The following is a 21794-nucleotide window of genomic DNA, read 5'->3' as shown; positions in this document are numbered from 1 at the left end:
GATAATTACTGTGGCCTGAGAATTCTCTCTAGAGGAGACACAGAGCCTATGGTGATTTACCCAGGTCCATACAGAGAATTTACCCACTAGCCCAGTCAATTCTAGACAAGGTCTTGGTCCCATGACCACTTATTTCTCCTGTCCAGACAATTAGCCTCTCCTGAGCAACTCTCAAGACTGAACAGAAATCACAGAATCATAGACTGTTAGAGTGAAAAGACACATGAGATCACGTAATCCAACTTTCTCATTTATAGAGAAAGCAACCGAGACCAAGAGAGGTCATTTGCCATAAAAAGTCAATAAGATACAGGTCTGGAAGATAACTCTTCCTACTTGAAGTTTTGTGAGTGGTCACCCCATATCACTATCACTACACTACCTCTCTACACACCACATGAAGTTTATAGTTTGCAGATGTGGGAAGATCTGTGATTCTTTACTAAGGAAAACCTCTCTCTTTTTTTTTTTTACCGTAGTATGATATTTGTCTAAACCCCAGGGAGTTACTCAATTAATATAAGAAGAAAGATGTGAACCCAGAGAGCTCCATTATGGCATCCAACTTCTGCTCACTGTATATAATATTGTAGCTATGTAGTATTGTACTGGTTTATCCAAAGACAGAAGAGCACCAATAGGGTTTGCCATCCTCTTTCCTCATGTATTTACTATCAATCTAGCCAAGTCAACACTGTACATGGAGACTGGATGCAAATTCATAACATATTTTCTTCTAATTTTCTATAATGTTTATAAGTCTTTGCAAATTATTGAGGTTCATGTCATCTCATGTGATGTGAATAATATTTTGGATTTTATCCATATTTCTTTACTATCTTATCAAATTATAGAGTTCATGATTACTGTCTCTTCTCTCCTTTTCCCTTCCCTCTCTCACAGTGGTCTAGAATTTACCTATGAATTTAACTCATCATCCTTTCTTTTATCACTAGTAGTTCTGACTGCCATCTCCCTTCTAATTCCAGGTTCCCAATAATGCTGGTATTATTGGAGAAGACTGAATAAGTGAAAGCAGCTGTGCATACCATATAGAACTGATTTTCCTCCATATCCATTTACATTTCCTACTCAAGTTGCAAAATGTATTTTAGAACTTGTTTCTTTTGATGAGGTACATCCAAACTGGACCTAGAAAAGATAATTTGGATAAAAGAAAATAAAAAGGTTTCACCAATTTTCTCCCTAAAAGCATCTAATTTTTTTAATGTTCTGCCTCCCATAAGTAAGTCTATGTGTTAAGTATTAGAAAACCAAAGACTACAACAAAAGCAGTCCCTGCCTTCAATGAACTTGTGTTCCATTATAACATTAATCTTTTGATTACCAATTATTTTGAGGTGGGGTCAGAAAAGATATCATGTAAATGATTTCTTTTATTTTTTACAAATATGGACTAGGCCATCACTATGGAAAGTACAGTAGGCTGACCATTTGGCAAGTAATTTTTTTGCCATGGCATCAAACAACCCAAGTTGAACAACAACCTGATAAAAGCCACAATTATTCATTAACAAAAGTCACAAACCTATGGTATATCAATTTTTTCTAGTAAAAAATCTTTGAATTTAATTTATCTATATGAGCATTTTACCTCAAAGATAAGATATTCCTCTTCGTATTTCTCCTATCACTAAGATTCATCTACTAAGTTATGGATGGTTTAGAATCTACATGATGGAAGGAGCTCCCATGGAAATCACAGAATCTACACATATTTGCATGTTTTCTTACTAGTAATTTATCTAGCCTTATCTTTTGAATATATCAAATTCTACCTTGCATTCTGACATGCATGTGTCTTACTACCTCTTCCCCATCAGACTGTAAACTCTTTCAGGGAAAGAAGTACATTATTTTTTGTCTTTACATTTTTTGTTTGTAATGTTGGAAAGATAGAATGATATGATGCATAGAGGTCCCCAACACTCCTGAGTGTGGTCCAAACCCAATTAACATATCATTGGGAAATGTTTAACAAAATAAACAAAAGAATGAAACTAGATCATAGTAATATAACATTTAGTGTCCCTCATTTCAGAGTTACTGGTTTAATAAATAGAGGGTTAGTTTCAGAATAACATGTATATCAAAGTCCATCCTCGGATATTTAATATTTGTACCACCTTTGGTAAGTTACTTAATGTCTCAGCATCCTAGAGAACACTCTAAATCATAGAGCAGTTGTTGAGAACCTCAATAGAGTCTCCAAACTGAAAATTCCTCATACCAATGAAACTGCAGACCTCAAGACACATCCCTCCTCAAAGACAATGCCTCAATAACTTGCTAGGTAGTTTTTTTTAAATCATTTTTAAAATATGAATTGAAATCTCACATTGAACAAGAAAATTAAGGGATCTCCAGAGAAGAAAACTAAGGTATCACTTATTACAAACTTCAAAACTGATACCCTAGGGCCCTGAAAGAGTTAAGATTTCCATAGAAGTGAATATGAGCAATTTGATTAAACAACTAGCAAGTGTAACTTTTTCAGATTGCTTTTACCAGTTGAGTCTTGTCAATATAAAAATCATATCAAGAAAATATGAACTGTGAGAAGAAAAAAAAATCAGTGTGTGAAAGTTTTTCCCATCTATTCACAGCCCCAAATGTGAAGTAGAACAGAGAAAAGAATAATGTAACTTAAAATATACTTTCCCTGTGCAATGATAATATGCTGAAAAGTATTTATAATTTGCCTATATGAACAGAATAGGAACATCAGAAACCTTAGAAAAGAAACAAGGGGGGAACTAACTAGGTTGTTAGTGAAATAGGCTACAGAATGCTCTGTAAAAGTGTAAATATGGACCAGGTGCATGTTATTGTTACCTCCAGTAAATATGGCCAGTTCACTGCAGCTGATGACCTAATTACACAAGGAAATATTTCAATTATTTATGTGCTTTCCTGACACCATAATATAAAGTGCAGATTAAATTTACCAAGAGACTTACATAGCTGGGGAAAAAAGATAATTTCCTAGATGGTAAAAATAAAAGAGCCCAAAATGAAATAACACAACTCTATATTAAACTAGCATTTGTAAAAATGAAAACTCCAGCTAGTAAGGGGAGAAAAGATTGTCTCAGAAAATTTTTAAGTTCTCACAGCTCTCAGAAGCATTAACAGTAGTCTTATCGAAATTAAAGGAATTAGAATTGGGAAGGAAAAGACAAAACTCTCATTCTTTGCAGACGACATGATGCTCTACCTAGAAAATCCCAAGAAATCATCTAAAAAACTACTGGAAACAATTAGCAATTTTAGCAAAGTTGCAGATTATAAAATAAACCCTCATAAATCCTCAGCTTTTCTATATATGTCTAGCAAGAAACACCAGGAAGAGCTAGAAAGAGAAATCCCATTCAAAGTAACCTCAGACAATATAAAATATTTGGGAGTCTATTTGCCAAGACAGACTCAGAATCTTTTTGAAAACAATTATAAAACACTTCTCATCCAAATTAAATTAGATTTAAATAACTGAGCAAATATCAACTGCTCATGGATAGGTAGAGCTAATATAATAAAAATGACAATTCTACCAAAACTAAACTATCTGTTTAGTGCCCTACCAATCAAAATTCCAAAAAATTACTTTAATGAGTTAGAAAAAAATTGTAAGTAAATTCATATGGAGAAATAAAAAGTCAAGAATTGCCAGGAGCTTAATGAAAAAAAGTGCAAAAGAAGGTGGCTTAGCCCTACCCAATCTAAAATTATATTATAAAGCATCAGTCATCAAAACTGTTTGGTATTGGCTAAGAAATAGAGTGGTGGACCAGTGGAATAGACTAGGTGTAAAAGCAGGAGATGATTATAGTAATCTGCTGTTTGATAAACCCAAAGAGTCTGGCCATTGGGATAAAAACTCCTTCTTTGATAAAAATTGCTGGGCAAATTGGAAGTTAGTATGGAAGAAACTTAGATTAGACCAACACCTCACACCCTTTACCAAGATAAGATCCAAATGGTTACAGGACATAGACATAAAAAGCAGTACTATAAGCAAATTAGAAGATCAAGGACTAGTCTACCTGTCAGATCTATGAAAAGGGGAACAGTTTATGACTAAGGAAGAGTTGGAGAATATCACCAAAAACCAATTAGATGATTTCGATTACATTAAATTAAAAAGCTTTTGCACAGATAAAACCAATGTAACCAAGATCAAAAGAAATGTAGTAAATTGGGAAACAATCCTTACAACTAATGATTCTAACAAAGGACTCATTTCTAAAATATACAGAAAACTGAGACATATTTTTAAAACAAAAAGTCATTCCACATTTGACAAATGGTCAAAGGATATGCAAAGGCAATTTACAGATGAGGAGATCAAAGTAATTCATAGCCATATGAAAAAATATTCTAAATCATTAATTATTAGAGAAATGCAAATTAAAGCTTCTCTGAGGTACCACCTCACACCTCTCAGATTGGCCAGTATGACCAGGAAGGATAATGATCATTGTTGGAAGGGATGTGGGAAATCTGGGACACTATTACACTGTTGGTTGAGCTGTGAACTCATCCAACCCTTCTGGAGAGCTATTTGGAACTATGCCCAAAGGGCAACAAAAATGTGCATACCCTTTGACCCAGCAATACCACTATTGGGTCTGTACCCTGAAAAGATGAGGGAAAAGGGTAAAAACATTACTTGTATAAAAATATTTATAGCAGCCCTGTTTGTGGTGGCAAAGAATTGGAAATCCAGTAAATGTCCTTCAATTGGGGAATGGCTTAGCAAACTGTGGTATATGTATATCATGGAACACTATTGTTCTATAAGAAACCAGGAGGGACAGGATTTCAGGGAAACCTGGAGGGATTTGCATGAACTGATGCTGAGTGAGATGAGCAGAACCAGAAAAACACTGTACACCCTAACAGCAACATGGGAGTGATGTTCAACCTTGAAGGACTTGCTCATTCCATCAGTGCAACAATCGGGAACAATTTTGGGCTGTCTGCAAAGGAGAGTGCCATCTGTATCCAGATAAGGAGCTGTGGAGTTTGAACAAAGTGCAAGGACTATTCCCTTTAATTTAGAAAATAAACAGATAGCTTATTGTCTGATCTTGTTACCTCTTAGACTTCTCTTCTCTTTAGGGATATGATTTCTCTCTTATCACACCCAATTTGGAACAAGGTACAACACGGAAACAAAGTACTGACAGAGTGCTTTCTGGGGGGGGGGGGAAGCAAGATTGGGGGGAAAATGTAAAACTCAAATAATATCTTTAATAAAAATAAATTTTAAAAAACAGTAGTCTTATCTTTTCAATTGTCAATTATTTTGTTCACTGTCTTTAAAGATATAAATGCTTCACTAGTCATCTCTATTTTGATCTACAAGAGTAAACGGAGCTCTAACATGACTATTTCAGCGAACGAGATGGCAGAAATAAATCTCACTGTTCTAGCCAAGCCACAACCACATTTTGGCATTAGCTTCAAAGTGGATAGGTACAACAAATATTTTTGGAAATTTAAAAATGAGACCCAGCATCCCATCTATTTTAAATTGGGTTCTAAAAGCCTTTGAAAATCGTAGAAAAAATTAGTTCAGTTCTAATTTGTTATTCTACTTTCTAAATGGCCCACAGTATAATGTTAAATTACTTGTGATGTTCTCAGCCTAGTCCTTAAGCCTTTTGGTGTTATGATCCCTTTTGGAAGGGATTGTACTTTGGGACCCTATTTTAGAAAGGAGATATTTCAATTATTTATGTACTTTCCTGCATGACTGCTTCCATAATATGTGAAGCATGTGGACTCTCACAATGCTTTTTTTTTTAGGCTTTTTGCAAGGCAAATGGGGTTAAGTGGCTTGCCCAAGGCCACACAGCTAGGCAATTATTAAGTGTCTGAGATCGCATTTGAACCAGGTACTCCTGACTCCAAGGCTGGTGCTTTATCCGCTACGCTACCTAGCGGCCCCACCACAATGCTTTTAAAGAAGAAAATGTTAAATTTCAGTTAGAGGTAGTGGAAATAAAGATATATATAATGTACAGATATATATGTGTGGCTATATGTGTTCATATATGCAGCTTCAGCACTTAACATTGTGACTAGCACATAATAAGAGTTTCATAAAGGCTTGCCAATTTGTTAACTTTCATAGCACTTTGGTTCTACTTCTCATGAAATTATCATATCCTTCATGTAAATACATACACATATATATGTATATATGCCCATTAGACTATGAGCTCCAACAGAATGATGACCCATTCTATATAAACTTGCTATCCCCCCAACATCTCTCAGCAAGATATCCACAAAGTATAGAAGTTTAATGCATATTTATTATAAATAAAGTTGAAGGGAAGAGTTAAGTAGACTTCATGAAGAAAGTCCTAAATAAATTAGAGAACATTTATAGGAGAATCCCAGAAATGTCTCCAGAGTCCCCAGATCTTTATCTAAACAGGATCCAAGCAGCCTCATATATGACAGCTGTATGTTCTCTAAATACCCCATAAGTTTCATAGATCTGAGGAGCCAGTGATAATTTTATTTTTTTGAAAATCAATATTGACCCAACACCAGGGTATGATTTATTAGACATCTAATTCTTTCACATTTCCTGATGCTAAAATGGTCATATCTCAAAAGAGTCCTCCTGAATTACACCTTATGAACACCTATATAGAAATATTCAGACCAAGAATGGTATCTGCCTGCTAGATTACAAAAGCTTTGATGACAAGGACCTCATCTTATTTCTTTTTGCATCTTTCCTAGTCCTAGCCAACAATGCTACAAGAAGAACTATTAAATTTGGCCTTTGCCAAAGCTGGAAGAGATGATTTTTTCCTGACCCTTTCCATTTCTAAAATTCAATGATTCTATGCTTATGGACAAACGTTTGGGAAAGAAAAGTCTGCCTTGCCACTCTATCTCTTTTCAACCATTTACTCTGTTGTAAAAAGGAACATTCTCTTGGGGTGTCACTGTCTCTACCTCTGATGATGTTCTTGGCTAGATTATCTTTTATGGAACAAAGATTGCAGGCACAAGGCAGAGGAGAGGAGAAGACCCTCATAGTAGGGGGCCACAAGTATTGACCCTCACTTAAAATTATAACTTCTTTCAGAATAAATGCAATGATGGTACTCCTTATTTTATTTGATGATGGGGCTTGTTGGAGTTATGGTTTGTACACTGATAATTCAGGTTTGCCAAAACTATTTTTTATTTAAAATCCTATTGGGGGGGGGCTAGCATTAGTTATGCCATATACTGAGTTGTTTAGTAGGTTATCCCTCTCAACTTTTTTTGTCCTTATGGAATTTGTAATTTCATATAATATTTCTTTTAAAGTCTTAGAAGAGATGAAATATACCTTTGCTTAAATCAACATATTTTTCCTTCAGGTCAGGGATATTATAGAATCCAAATTTCCTTGAGGGAAGGAGTTGTTTAATTTTTATATTTCCAAAGGAATGACTTCCACATAGTAGGAATTGAATTGAACAAATATGGTCATATTCTATTTTCAAGATATGAGACAAGGCCTTGGAAGTCTTTCCCAGCTTTTGGATACCAGGCTTTGACCTTTGAAAATGGTTTGGCCCTGCCATACATTGCCCCTACAATACCTTATTAGCTTCCTAGGAAAACTAGCTTCTCAAATACAATCCAGAGATATTTTTCTTTCCTTTTCTATTATACAGGGGCTTGGCCTATATCCTAGGCATGCCTAGATTATCTAATTTGAAGGTACACTGCTTTCTAGCATGCCCCCATCACATGAGTGGGAGTAGCCTTTTTTGATTGACCTTATAGCCTGAACAGGTTGTGTCTCTAAAACTGAGGAGATTGAGATAGTCACTCTGCTAGACACTTATTTTTCTACTGCATCCAGAATTAAATTGAAAGAAGGGGTACTTTAGTTCTGAGAAATGGACCTGAAAATGTTCTTTCTGTTCTGTTTTGTCTTCTCAGCTTAAGGGTACCCAATGGCAATTGCAATGGCAACCTTGGAACCAGGATTGTGGATAGGACATTACAATAAGCCAATCTAGCAGAGAATCCTGAGAAAGCCCAAGTGCCTGGTATTGATCCTGAGTTGGGGTTTGAACTTGGAACTAGAATTCTATATGAAGTGAGTCAAATTATTTACATAGTTTCTATTATACCTTTTTAACTATATATTCCTATTAGTGATTAAATAAAACTAGAGAACAAGTGAACAATCTTACACTTGAGGGGCTACCATCAATGGGACCTGGAATCATCAGCAGAGAACCTAGATATCCCTCAATCCATTCTCAGACACCAGAGAATGAATAGGAAGAGTGAAATGGTTCATACCTGTCCTTCAGATAATGGGAAGTCAGAGTAGTCAGCATTGTGGTCATGATTACATTTCCATGATCTCTAAACCCTAAGAGGAAGCACCAAGTATACTAATCTAGCACCTAAGACAACTTATTTTAGTAACTGAATTCAGAAATATTCCACCTGAGGCCTTGTGATGTGTCATTTTTCTTTCATTGTCAATGTAATTGAATCTACTTTCTTTCAATTCCTACCCTGTCTCCATATTAGACTACAAGAATGAGTTTTCAGAGTTTGTTCACAAGGCAAAGGATCATATACAAATTCATAAATAATACACATAGCAAGGTTGTTATAAATATGTATGAATATTTCTGGTCCTAAAACTGGTAGCAGCTACTTTTTAAACTATTCTATCTAGTTGCAGCTACTTAGAACTAGTCTAACCTAGGACCCTTTCTAGGATAGGAGTTCCTTCATCACAATATCCAACTCCTTCTTGGTCCTACAATTAATGAATCAAATCATCAATCAACAAGCACTTATTAATATCTTCCATTTCTAAACATCATCTACTGATTTTGGATTTACAAGCTAGATTGAGGTTATTCACCTATTCTGTTGTCCCACACTTACTTTCTGTCAATCAAGGAAGATTCCTGATTGCATGTTCCACTGCCACTAGCTAACATTCTTCACCTGTCCTATATACTCAACAGGGGACACTTTGATGCAGTTATCCCTTCTCTATGAAGTTCTTTGAAACATCTACCCCCTTGGAATCCTTCTATGTTTTTTAATGTATGTTGCCAAAATTAGGGAAATACTCCAGCTATTCGTCTGTTATCACTTGTTCTTTTTATTAAGCAGCCCTTCTTCCTCTGCAGTAACATGTATCCTAACTTTACTGTGATAAATGTAAATAATACTAGATTTAGAGGATTTAGAGGATTTAGATTTAGAGGAGATGATTTCAGTCTTGTCTCCTCCTTATACTATCTCCCTTGCGATCTTGGACAAGTGACTGGATTGTGATCACATCTGGGCCATAATGTAAAATCAAAGGGATTGATCTAGATGACCTTAAGGTACCTTACTGTTCTTCATGTAACTCTTCGATTCTATTATCCTATTTCATGCATAATATGCTGAGGTCTGATTTCACACACCATTAATTTTTTCCAATTGCCTTTGGGTTAACTGCAATTTAGATTATTCTGATATTTGGTATTCTATGATATATAATTACTGGTAGCTAAGTGGCATAGTAGATAGAGTGCTGGACCTGGAATTAACAAGACCTGAATTCAAATCTAACCTCAGACACTTCCTAGCTATATCACCCTGGACAAGTTATTTAACCTTCTATTTGCCTCAGTTTTGTGAATTGTAAAATGTGAATAATCATAGCTAAAAATGGCAACTCCTTCATAGAAGGTCAAGTGAGTTAATATTTATAAAGTGTCTAATAACGTTCCTGACCCATAAGTACTTTACAAATATATGCTTCCTTTTCTTTCCCTCCCCACTGGGAGAATATTTGTTCAAGCAGTGTATATTTTTATTTTTATTTGTTGCTTAGTTTGTTTTTTAAAATTATTTTACTTTTCCTCAGTTACATGCAAAACAACATTCACTTTTAAAGCCTTGAGTTCTGAATTCTCTCCCTTCTTTCCACCCCAATTGCACTCATTGAGAAAGCCAGTTATTTAATATAAGCTAAAAATATGTAGTCATGAAATATATTACCAATTAGTCATGACAACCTATCCCTGCACCACCATCTCCCCTCCTATTGTCCATTTCAATAGAGAACTTGACTCCGGACTACAAGAAGTTTTCTTGGGTTTCAACAGTTACTTTAGTTTGTTCCTCTTCAAGAATGAAGGACAGACAATAACAACGTAACACCACTCCCAGAAAAGGAAAGTTCAAGAAAAATAAAGTTTAAGAAAAGGATGCTTCAATCTGCATTCAGACACCACCAACTCTGTCTTTGGGATAAATAAATAGTCTTTATCATAAGTCCTTCAGAGTTCTCTTGGGTCACAGCATTGCTAAGTAAAGGAAGGTCATTCAAAGCTGATCGTCCTACAATATTGCTATACATTTCCCATCACATCTGCCCATGCTAATTTTTTTTTTACTGAGAGCATCCTGTTCATCATTTCTTAAAACAGAAGAGTACTTCATCTTAATCATATACCACAATGTGTTAGTGATGATCATCTCCTCAATTTCCAGTACCCTGCCACCAGAAAAGAGCTACTATAAACATCCTTATATAGACAGGACCTTTTCCCTTCTGTTTTTCATCTCTTCTGGAAAATAGACCTAGTAGTGGCATTGCTAGATCAAAGGGTAGGCATGGTTTTATAATCCCTTTGGCATAGTGGGAGAATATAAATATTAAAAAAGATAGTCTTTGAGAACTTCTGGGTCATATAAGCAACAAGATGGTAAACTAGAAATTTCCTCTAATCTCTATTATCTCCCAAACCCCTCCAAAACAGAACTTATGTGCAAAAGAGAAGGCAACTTCAGCTGTTTCCAAGGTCTAGGAAATCCAGAATCCAAAAGATTAAAAAAAAATAGGAACTGACCTTCACTGAACCTGAGGTCACTTCCCACATTACCAAGAGTGAGGTCACATTAGCAGACTTAACGACATAACAGGGTATTAATGAAAATCATTCTCCCTTCCCTCTTTACATTTCAATTGAGAACTTGACTCCAGACTTCATAAGTTTTCTTGGGTCTCAAAAGTTTGCTTAGTTTATTCCTCTTCAAGAATGAAGGACAAACAACAATAACAACAAAGCCTATTAGGGGGTTAAAACCTGAAAGAACCTGTGCTGCAAAGTTTTCAATTACCAGTGCTAGAGAAAACAGGCTCTGAACAACTCAAACTAGACCAGAAAATTAAGGAACAAAGGAAATGGGACTAATCCTCAAGACAGGTTTTCCTATGTGCATGGAGCTATTTAACTCTACCAAGCTCAAGGTAAAAAGCAAATCATCCAACTGGGATCATTTCTGACTAATCAAAAGGTTTTGGGGACAGAGACCAAGACTGTTGAGTCCTGTATTAGCCCATTTGGGAGGAGAGTTAGAAGTTTTAAGCCCAGGATGACTTATTCTGCATGTATGATTTTAATCAGACAGGACAAAAGATGGGCATTCTATATTTTAAAAAAGAGTTTAAAACATTTTTAGAAAGAAAAACCAAAATTGTAGTGATTTTCAAACTTGCCAAACAACAAATTTCAGGATTGAATAATTGCAAACATTAGAAGAAATAAAGTGACAATAGAAAGAGTAGTAAGAGATTTCTTTATGAAGATATGTACTCAGTTCTTTTAATAAAATTAGAGTCTTCTTTAGTTGAAATTTTGTTCAGGACAATCTTTATAAGAATGGGCATTTATCTCTTCATTTTATGTCTTACAAAATATTAGTAGTCAGAGAACTATCAAGCAAGGTTTTCTGAGTCTTCTAATACTTCATTAGGAGGCAACTGATGTGATGCAGTGGATAGAGCCCTGGTCCTGAAGTCAGCAATACTTGAATTTAAATCTGATCTTAAACTCTTACTAGATATATGATCCTGGGAAAGTCCCTTGTTCTATTTATCTCAGTTTCCATGGCTATAAAACAGACCCTACCTTCCAAGGTTGTTATAAGGGTCAAATGATGTAATATTTTCAAAATGCTTGGTACAATGCAAGCAAAATGCTTAGCACATGATAGGCATTATATTCCCTTCCCCTTTCCCCTTCATATTTTTATGGAATCCTCTATGTTCCTAATATTCATGAGAGATAATATACAAAGCTTTTAAGTCTTTGTTCTGCTGTCTAAGGATAAATGCTTTCCAGTGATTAAAAAATAGTAAGACTAATAGAATTTTGTATTCCCCACACATTTTAATGAATTGTTTGATTGTAAAGATTCAGTCTAGTATATAGAAAAGGAAAGACAGAAAATACTAATGAGTAAGGATAGTGTTTCTATTACAACACTAAGTCAAAAATCCCCAGAAAACAAGCTCATCCTGCTCAAACTTGGCCTCAAAAAGACAAAACCACAGGAGAAATTAAATAACAATGAAATATTCCAAAAAGGTTGATTGACAGTAAAATATCTGTCAGAATTTTTATTGGTATTCACAGGAGGAAGTGATAACTTTGACTTGAGATAGTGAGGAAACTGAGCTAAATAGGAACCTCTTAGGCCATGGAGTTCATCAATTTTGCATAAACTTTATACTACCTTAAAAAATATCCTGTTTGTCCACAAAGTTCCACTCAAAAACTACGCTAGCAAAATAAAAATGTCAGAAGATTTGGTTATCTACACAAAGTCCCACTCAAAGGTTATGCTAATAAAATAAAACTCTAGAAAATTATACTAGGCTAGAAGAATTGATTTTGAGTATAGTTCTAGCAATAGATTATATTTGCTTTCTGAGAACCAACCTTTCAAGGATCATCTCCTTTAGACTGAATTCTTAGTGACAGATTCTTAAATGTCATAACAATTCATGAAACAAAGAGATAAATGGTCTGGATTACTAATGGGAACATGCAGTAATTTTAAGGACTGCAAGTTTTTCCCTGAAACAAAAATCATCCTTTTTTTCTTTTCTTTAGGTTTGTTTTTTTTGCAAGGCAATAGTGTTAAGTGGCTTGCCCAAGGCCACACAGCTAGGTAATTATTAAGTCTCTGAGGCAAGATTTGAACTCAGGCACTCCTGACTCCAAGGCTGGTGCTCTATCCACTGTGTCACCTAGCCACCCCTATCCTTTTTTTCAAATGGATATTTTTCTGCTTTCTTTTATGCCTGCATATCAATCCCTGGAGTTTGAAATTGAGGATCAGCCAAAGGATAACTGAGTGGTGCACAGTAGGTGTAATGTGCTACAACATATTACAAGCAAGAAATTAGGCAGAAAAATGGAAGAGTACATCATCAAAGGAGTATATTAATAAATGAATGAATGAATGAAAAACTTTATTAAGGATTTACTATATGACAGCCAGTCTCCTAAGTGCTGAAGATGGAAATACAAAAAATAATTAAAAAGATAGTCTGTCCTTGAAGAGCTTATATTTTGGGGGAAGGGTCACAAGGTAATCAGAGAGAAAGTGAATTGCATAGGGTCACATAGTCAGAAAATATCAAGTGTCAGATCAAATTTGAACTCAGTTCCCCCAACTCCAGAGTTAGTGTTCTATACTATAAATATTATATATATATATATATATATATATATATGTGTGGGGGGGGGGTCAAAGAGGGTTGCTTTGATCAGAGAATCCATAGGGATGATGAATAGAGTTATATAAAAAGCATTTAATTGACTTGTGCTTTTTAAGAATAGTGGTGTTGATTGCACTACTTTTCCAAGAGCTAGAGGTAGAAAGGCAAGAGGTTGAGAATGGAATCGACAATCATGGATGAATTGTTATCTGCATCACTGAGATAATAGCCATATTGCTTACCAAATGCATTGAATTACTAGGGATATTATAACTTAGATTATAGATAGGATAGTAACAACTATTTTTCCTGATGCTTCAATAGGTTAAAGACAGGTACAAAATGTAATGGAGTTAGAATTCCAGTTTGCTTTTTATTATCTCTATAATCACCAAACCTCTTCATGGCTGTGGGCCTTTGTTTACTCATCTGTCAAATCATGTTCTCCTTTTAGGCTCTAAATCCTATGATCCTATGAAATCATTAAAATTCCTCCAGCTTCATTTATTTTCTCAACTCCAAGTCCAAGTTCTCCCCCCCACCTAAAAGTGCATCTCCTGACACAGCAGTTTTAGAGATAAATGAGAGCATACATAAATAAACTATAGAGAATAGGTGATTCAATGTAAAGTACCTGAAGTCTATAACTTAGCTCCCAGAAATCATCCATTTCGCTTTGAAAGCAGAAAAGTCCCACAGCCTCCACATCTGCTCCTGCTACTTGCAGTGTTGCTTTCTACTTTAAAAGCTGATTTTATTGTAGATTACTTTATCACTTTTTGCTCTTCTACAAGGAAAATCAATCTCATCGTTTCCTTCTAACTCTTCTAGGTCTTTGTTTCTCAGTAATTCCATCAATCTTGCAATAAAATCTCACTTTCATTTCATGTACCATGGTATGAATAGTAACTAATTTGCCCAAACAACTATGAAACCATAGAGTAAATTTCCAGAAGAAATTATATGTTAAGTAATTAAATATCACCAAACATTTTGGAAAGAATAATTATGTGGACATTGTTACAAAGTTCATTTCAAAAAGTTAGCCACATGACCTGGCAATAATGCATTGTGGCAAAAACTCAAGATAATGCAAAATGGTAAGGTAAAAGTAAAAACAAGCCAACAAACCCTGAAAGATAGGTACTATTATTATTTTCACTTTGCAGATGAGGTTTAAAGGAATTGATTGATTTGTCAAGGGTCTCACATCTAATAAATGTCTAAGGTAAGATTTGAAGTCAGATCTTTCTGCCTCCAAGTCTAATACTCTATCCACCGGACCACCTAGCAGATTAGATATCAGTGATTCAAGAAGGTTGGGTTAAGTCACTGAAAAGAGGACAGCATAGTATAGTAGAAATAAAATGGAATTTGGAATCAAAGGACTCAGGTTTAAATTCCAGTTTTATTATCTATTGTCTATATGACTTTGGACAAGTGATTTAACCTCTACATTATGTCAATATTCTATTTGTATAATAAAGGGGATGTAAAGGGGATGTAAAATTTCTCCTAACTCTAAATCTATGATTCTATAAGATTAAAATCTTTTTAGACATACAAAAAAAGTTTGTAATCAGTGCCTAGCTATTATGAAGTGATTATTCCATTATGTGGATTACCTATAATATAATTGTCATTTCAGGTTGATTTTTCTATTCTCATTTGTCTTCTCTCATTCCTTCCTATCCTCCTATTACCTTTGGAACCATCAGCAGATAATGTATTCAAAAAACAGTAATTGATTTTAATATTAGCTAAAGAGAGATAATTAGAAAAGTAAAGTCTGATACATCCCAAATCATAGATAGATTTTTTTCTTAATTCAAATTGCTTTTGTAATTTTAGCAAGTTACTCTTTTGAACATTCTATGCCACCACATGTGGCACATGAACTTCATATCTGTAAAATCATGTTTAATTATCTGTTATGATTTTATGCACTGTATTAAAACTTTAGCATCACTCTAAACTTTAGGACTTTTTTAATGGAAAGAAAGCAAACAGAAGAGTCATTGAGTGAAAGCCAAGAAAGGTTAGAGAGAAATCTTTAAAAGAAATATTGGCAAAGGATCTAGCCTCTTCCACAATAATCCCAAAGCTTATTTGTTGGGCATACCTCTCTATACAGAAATTGCAAGTACCTCATCCAGGCTTATGGAAGAACAATCCATTGTTCTCTGAAACAGTATAACCCTGAAGGAAGCAAAAATACTGAAGACATAAGGAGGTAATATAGAGAATGGGAAAAGGAAGGTAAGCCTTAATTAATAACTGAAAAGAATCTGATAAAATGCAAGATATAAGCTAGCATGGAGAATACTTGGTTGGATAGACAAATTCTATTGCAAGTAGAAATTCTTCCAGTTTTCATCTTTCAACTTATTGATTCACTGGAAACTTATGGGTTTATTTTTGAGGAATAGAATTACCTTTAAAACTTAAAGCCGGGGTGGCAGCTAGGTGGTGAAGTGGATAGAGCACCAGCCCTGGAGTCAGGAGTACCTGAGTTCAAATCTGGCCTCAGACACTTAATAATTACCTAGCTGTGTGGCCTTGGGCAAGCCACTTAACCCCACTGCCTAGCAATCCTTAAAAAAAAAACTTAAAGCCAGGGGCAGCTAGGTGGAACAGTGGATAGAGCACTGATCCTGGAGTCAGGAGTCCCTGAGTTCAAATCCATCCTCAGACGTTTAATAATTGCTAGTTGTGTGACCTTGGGCAAGTCACTTAACCCCATTGCCTTAAATAAATAAAATTTTAAAAAACTTAAATTTATAGCATTTTAGGATCTGTTAGTGATCCTTGAGGACCACAGCTGTGAGATAACAAGGACAAAGCTCTCCAAGACCCTCTTGCCCCTCTGTTGTTTTGCAATACTGCTGGCTCAGTATCTCAGGACATCTTCATTCTCCTACTTTTGTGTTTGCCCAGGAAGCAGCTCATCCTGAGGTAACAGGATTATACCAAAACTGTATAGATAAGGAAGTATGACGAGAATTTGGGCAAGCAAATTTCAGATCTTTCTGTATGGTTGACTCCCATTGATTATCTCATAAGATATGTTTGTGCTGTCCAAGGGCATTGGGAAGATATATAGAAGTTAAGGATACTTAAAAAAGTGGCCTTTTGGTCTTTCATCCTTTCACTGTAGTTGAGAACAAGTTCTGTGCTGGTCAAAGAACTCAAGGTTGGTGCACCGTTTCATTTCAAGGATCCATTGACTCAATAAAGAATGTATACATATATTATACATATACATATATAATATATATACATATATATATATATATGACCAAAACTGGAATAGAACTTAGAGGCCAATTAGTCTAGCTATATTATGTTGTAGATGAGAAAACTGAGGCCTAGAGAGGTAAGATTCCTCACCCAAGATCACACAAGTAGCAAGAATCATCTATCAATTGTCTAAATGGTCCATCCCATGAAGCAGTAGGATAAAATATTGAGAATGTTGTCCTTAGCATCAAAAATATGGGTTCCAATCTTACTTCTGTTGTCTATTAATGTCCTTTAACCTCTTTGAGCTTCAGGCAACTCTGTAAAGATTCATTTACTAAAACTTGAGCTAGGTGGCCCAGCAGATAGAATACTGCCACTAAAGTCAGCAACACAAATTCAAATCCTGTCTCAGATTCTTACTAGCTGTGTATCCCTAGGCAAGTCACTTAACTAATCTGCCTGCCTCCATTTCTTCATCTGTAATATTGTCAAGGCAATAAAAATAGCTTCTAGGATTATGAGGAAAAAATAAGATAATGTTTATATAGTGCTTTGTGAACTTCAAAACACTAAATCAATTATAACACACACATGCACATACATATTCTATATCCTTTTTTCCACTATTTCAGAAATAACATATGGAGACAACATCTCAGGCACTCGAGAAATACTTCATTGATGTTAAATGAAAGTCCTCCCATCACAAAGTTGGTAAATTACATGAATCTAGTTTGAGCCAATTTTGTCCACTTAACATTAGTAAGATATCAAGCACCTATCAAAGATTGGGCAGGGTTTGGTTTGGGTTTTTTTTTAAGATAGTGTGATTGATGGATAATGATTGATGTTTGTCATCTTGTTCTTGACATGCAAGTAAATTGGATTTGAATGAGGTGGGGGCAGGGGCAGGTGGTGTGCTGTGCTAAGTCACTAACCTTGCTTTCTCTGGAACTATCTGGGTCCACAGACCATATATGAATCAAGATCTTTGGAGATGGTACTGGTTAGAATGGGAAACCTTGGCTTTAATAAAAACTAGGTCTTTCCCAAGTTATTTTGACCAAGGCCATGATTATTCAATCATTAAGGTTAAATAAGAGAGAAATGAAGAGATTTTCACTATTACTAAACTTTTGATAGTTTCGTGAAGGGCTCTAAGTAAATAATACTTCATATGCAAGGTTTCTAAGAGTAAAAACTACATACAGGTGGACCATAGAAAATGGCCTTAAGATGTATAATAATATAAAATCACACTGAATACTACTGATCTATGAATTTCAAACTCATTTGTAGTTTGAAATTGAGATTATATGAATATGTGAAAGATAAGATTCACAAAATTCTACTTAACTTTTTTTATCTGTGCATCTCACAGTAAAATGCAACTTAATTGTCTAAATGGTCCATTGACTGCAAAAACAAAATGTAAAACTGAAACCATTTGAGGCCTGCATAAAGTCTTTTCTAAGGATTAATATTTCTATTTAGACCTTGGGAACAAATTTTGCCTCTTTGTTGATAAAGTAAAAGCTCTGCTAGAATGTCATTTAGAGCTTTCTAAGCTCTTCTCTTATCAGGACAAAAAATGCCATTCAATGAAGAAAATAAAGGATCTCATGTAATTAAGAGCAGCTGCAAAAGTCAATTTTTTTTTTACTCAAAGAAAATACATGACTGTCAGCACAAAATTACTAGTGAATAGTGGTCAGTAACTAGAATGTAATCGTTTATTCCCATTTCTAGATCCAAAGTCTGGACTGTGGACCCAGATCAAAGGACTATAATGGTTTGGATTATCTGAAGATGAATATTTTTTACCCTCTATTTACAGGAATAGTCCATATTCATAATAATGGTACACACTGTCATATTATTTTATCTCCTCTCACGACTTTCCTCATGAATAATAAAATAACACTTCCCCAAAGTGTGACAGATGGTAATAAGCAATAAATATATTTTATTGTAATGGTAGAGCATATTGTCATAGAATCCATTTCTTTAAAAATAGGGCATTACACAATTCCTTTCTATTCAGGCTAGCTGTTATGTTGTTCTCAGACCCAAAATCCCTTTGGACCAGTTAATTTGTCAGATCTAAAGTTAATGATGTAGATATGAGATTTTAAAATTGCTGCATGAATAACCTTTATCCTAAACTAGCATGGTTAGTATAATATTAACTAGGAAACTAGCAAAAACAAAAGTTTTCCTCCCCGCTAGAGAATGTATGAAAATTAAGAAATTGAGCCAACCTGGAAAATGGTACAACTTAACTAAGAGACAATGTGGTAGAGTTGAATCAAGGGTTTTTCAGGAAAATCTAAGTTTATATTCTCTCTTAGATGCTTACTAGTTTTGTGATTTGTCAAGTCAATTAACAATTCTTGGCCTCAATTTATCCTTTAAAATTAGTGGATTGGAATATAAGAACCCTTTCAGTTCTACATCAAATGATCCAATAAGTGGGACAATATGGTGGTTTCAATCTAGAAGCCAGCTAATAGGATTTGAAAAAGCAAGAGTTCAACATCAAATATTTGAGTATAAGTGCATATATATAGAACATAGCATTCTCTCAGCAGCTCTGTTAAAGTATATGTGAAGAACAGGTCCTGTGAAGACCTTTCTATACAGGAAAAACCAAAATAACCACAGAGAACAGAGATAGGAGTAGTGTGTGAAAATTGCAACAACAACAAATTTAGGCTGAGAGTCAAGAAAAACATCTTGCTATTAGTCACTCCAAAATGGAATGGACTGCCTCAAGAAATAAAATGCATTGCCTTCTGGTTATTGTTTGTCCATTTTATGAGATAATGACACCATGACATGCAAGTGAACTGGATTTAAGTGAGGAAAAACTATGCAAAATCACCAGTTTCACTTTCTTCTCCAGAGGCATCTGGGTCCAGTGGCCATATATAGATCAGGATGTCTGGAGATGCTCTAGATGCAGTGAAAGACCTTGTTCTTATTAAGTTAAGGTCTTTATCAGATCTTTTACTGAGGCAACAACATTAAGACAAGATAAGAAAGAATTGAAGCAAAGAATGGCCTCTTTTACTTAGTTAAATCCTGGAGAAAACTTAGTAAAGGACAGATGACCATAAGTCAGAGTTATTATAGAGGGGATTCTTAGTCAGATACATGTTGATCTTTCATTTTAAGGAAGAACCAGGACAGCAGTGCTTTACTCTCCAGACTTTGCCACCATGCTTCACCTGCCTTCTGCCTCTGTTCCCATGTCTTTCTCCCATTAGTGAGCTCCTTCTGACCTTTCATTTTCAGGACTTTGACACCCTCTCTCTTTGGATACCTTTAACATGTTATATTTTCCCTTAGAATGTAAACTTTTTAAAGGCAGGAACTGTCTGATTTTTTGCTTGTACTTTATTCCCAGAATTTAGCACACTGCCTATTTTATAATGGTAAGCACTTAAAAAATGCTTGTTTACAATGAAGTTCTGTAAAAATACAGAATCCACACAGTTTCTGGACCACACAGTGGTCCAGAATAAAACCTTGTGAAGATCCTCAAGTTTTGTTCATGTAGCACTTCTGGCCTCATGCTGTATGTCAATATATACTGTAGGGAGAAGCCATTCTTGAAGGTCCATATGGTTTCTCCTGTTTAGAGAGAGTTCTGGTGACTTCCAATTTGGGCACAAGCACATGTCACATACCCATGAAGACAGGTCAAGAGAGAGTCAAGCAGAAATAGAATCTCCATATATGAACCTTTTCAGAAAGAGAGAGAGAAAACTTCTAGATCCAATCTGAACTTTTTAGTCTTTTTGCCAAAAGGTAAAATGATTTATATATTATTATAGATAATCAAGGAGCCATCCATCCATCAGTTACCTTTGGATGATAGAATGTTTAAAAGGGACATTCAGAAAATGGAAGTTTCCTCTCCTCTGATTCACCTATTATCACTATGACTTAATCCATTCACATGCTACTAGTATTCTATAATTAGCCAACTCCAAACTCCAAACTAGACTACCTAGAACATGCCTAAAATTCCATTGGTCAACATCCTAGCCATGTTCATTCCATCTGACCTGTCACCATGTATGAACCCATCCTAGTTTTCACCTCTTCCTTTGGAAATCATGATTCAATAAGTCATTATTTCTGGACTTCTGCTAACCATTGCTGTGACTTTCTATGCCCTAGAGTATTCCTAAAGTCCCTTCAAGTGTTAAATTCTATTAGAAATAACATGGTATAGAGTTAAAAGAGAACTTGACTCAAAATCCATCTCAGATGCTTTCCTACCTGAGCATGGACAAGTGACTCATCTTCTTAATGAGGGTTGGTACCCTTGTTAAGTTCATAATCAAATGGAATAATAATTATATACAAACAAACTACACACAGGATAATTGGAAGTAATATACAGAGAGAAGACATTAGCATTAAAAGGGATAGGAAAATGCTTCTTGTTGAAAATGGGATTATAGCTGACTTGAAGGAAGTCAGGGAAGCCAGGAAGTGGAGAAGAGAAGGGAAGGGATTCTGGTATGGGGGGCAGCCAATTAAAATATCCAGAGTTGGGAGATGAGAGTGTCATGTGTGAGGAATAACAATGAAGCCAGAGTCATAGAATCACAAAGTACATGGAAGGAGTTTCAGGGTGAGGGAGGGGTTTAAGAGAAACTAAAAAGGTAGAGGGAGGACCAGAATATATATATATATATATATATAGCAGATTGGCAAAAGAAATACCATAAATGGGAATATTGGGGGGGGGGGGAGTTTTGTGGAAGCTACAATATTTTCACTTAACATTGACCTATATACAATCTATGACTAAATATTTAACCAAAATTTTATAAGGTATTGTAAACACCTCATAAAAGAAAAAATCAGATTTATTCTCTGGTATAAAGGGAAAGTCAAAAATATTTAGGTGGATTTTCCAGATCAAAGGAATGCCATGCCTCTAACCATC

At 35.1% G+C, this 21794-nt stretch overlaps 1 long non-coding RNA gene across 1 annotated transcript in view; it reads left to right on the top strand.

The window, feature by feature from the left end:
* The window catches only part of LOC141499720 (uncharacterized), a 44407-nt gene that overhangs the window by 18839 nt on the left and 3774 nt on the right, over positions 1 to 21794 (top strand). Inside the window, exon 2 of the long non-coding RNA XR_012471737.1 lies at positions 7987 to 8146. This is a non-coding gene — a long non-coding RNA (uncharacterized LOC141499720). The remainder of the gene's footprint in view (positions 1 to 7986; positions 8147 to 21794) is intronic.

This window comes from Macrotis lagotis, chromosome X (genome assembly GCF_037893015.1).
Source record: "Macrotis lagotis isolate mMagLag1 chromosome X, bilby.v1.9.chrom.fasta, whole genome shotgun sequence".
NCBI classification, from domain to species: Eukaryota; Metazoa; Chordata; class Mammalia; order Peramelemorphia; family Peramelidae; genus Macrotis; species Macrotis lagotis.
This window is presented reverse-complemented; position numbering and strand designations above follow the sequence as displayed.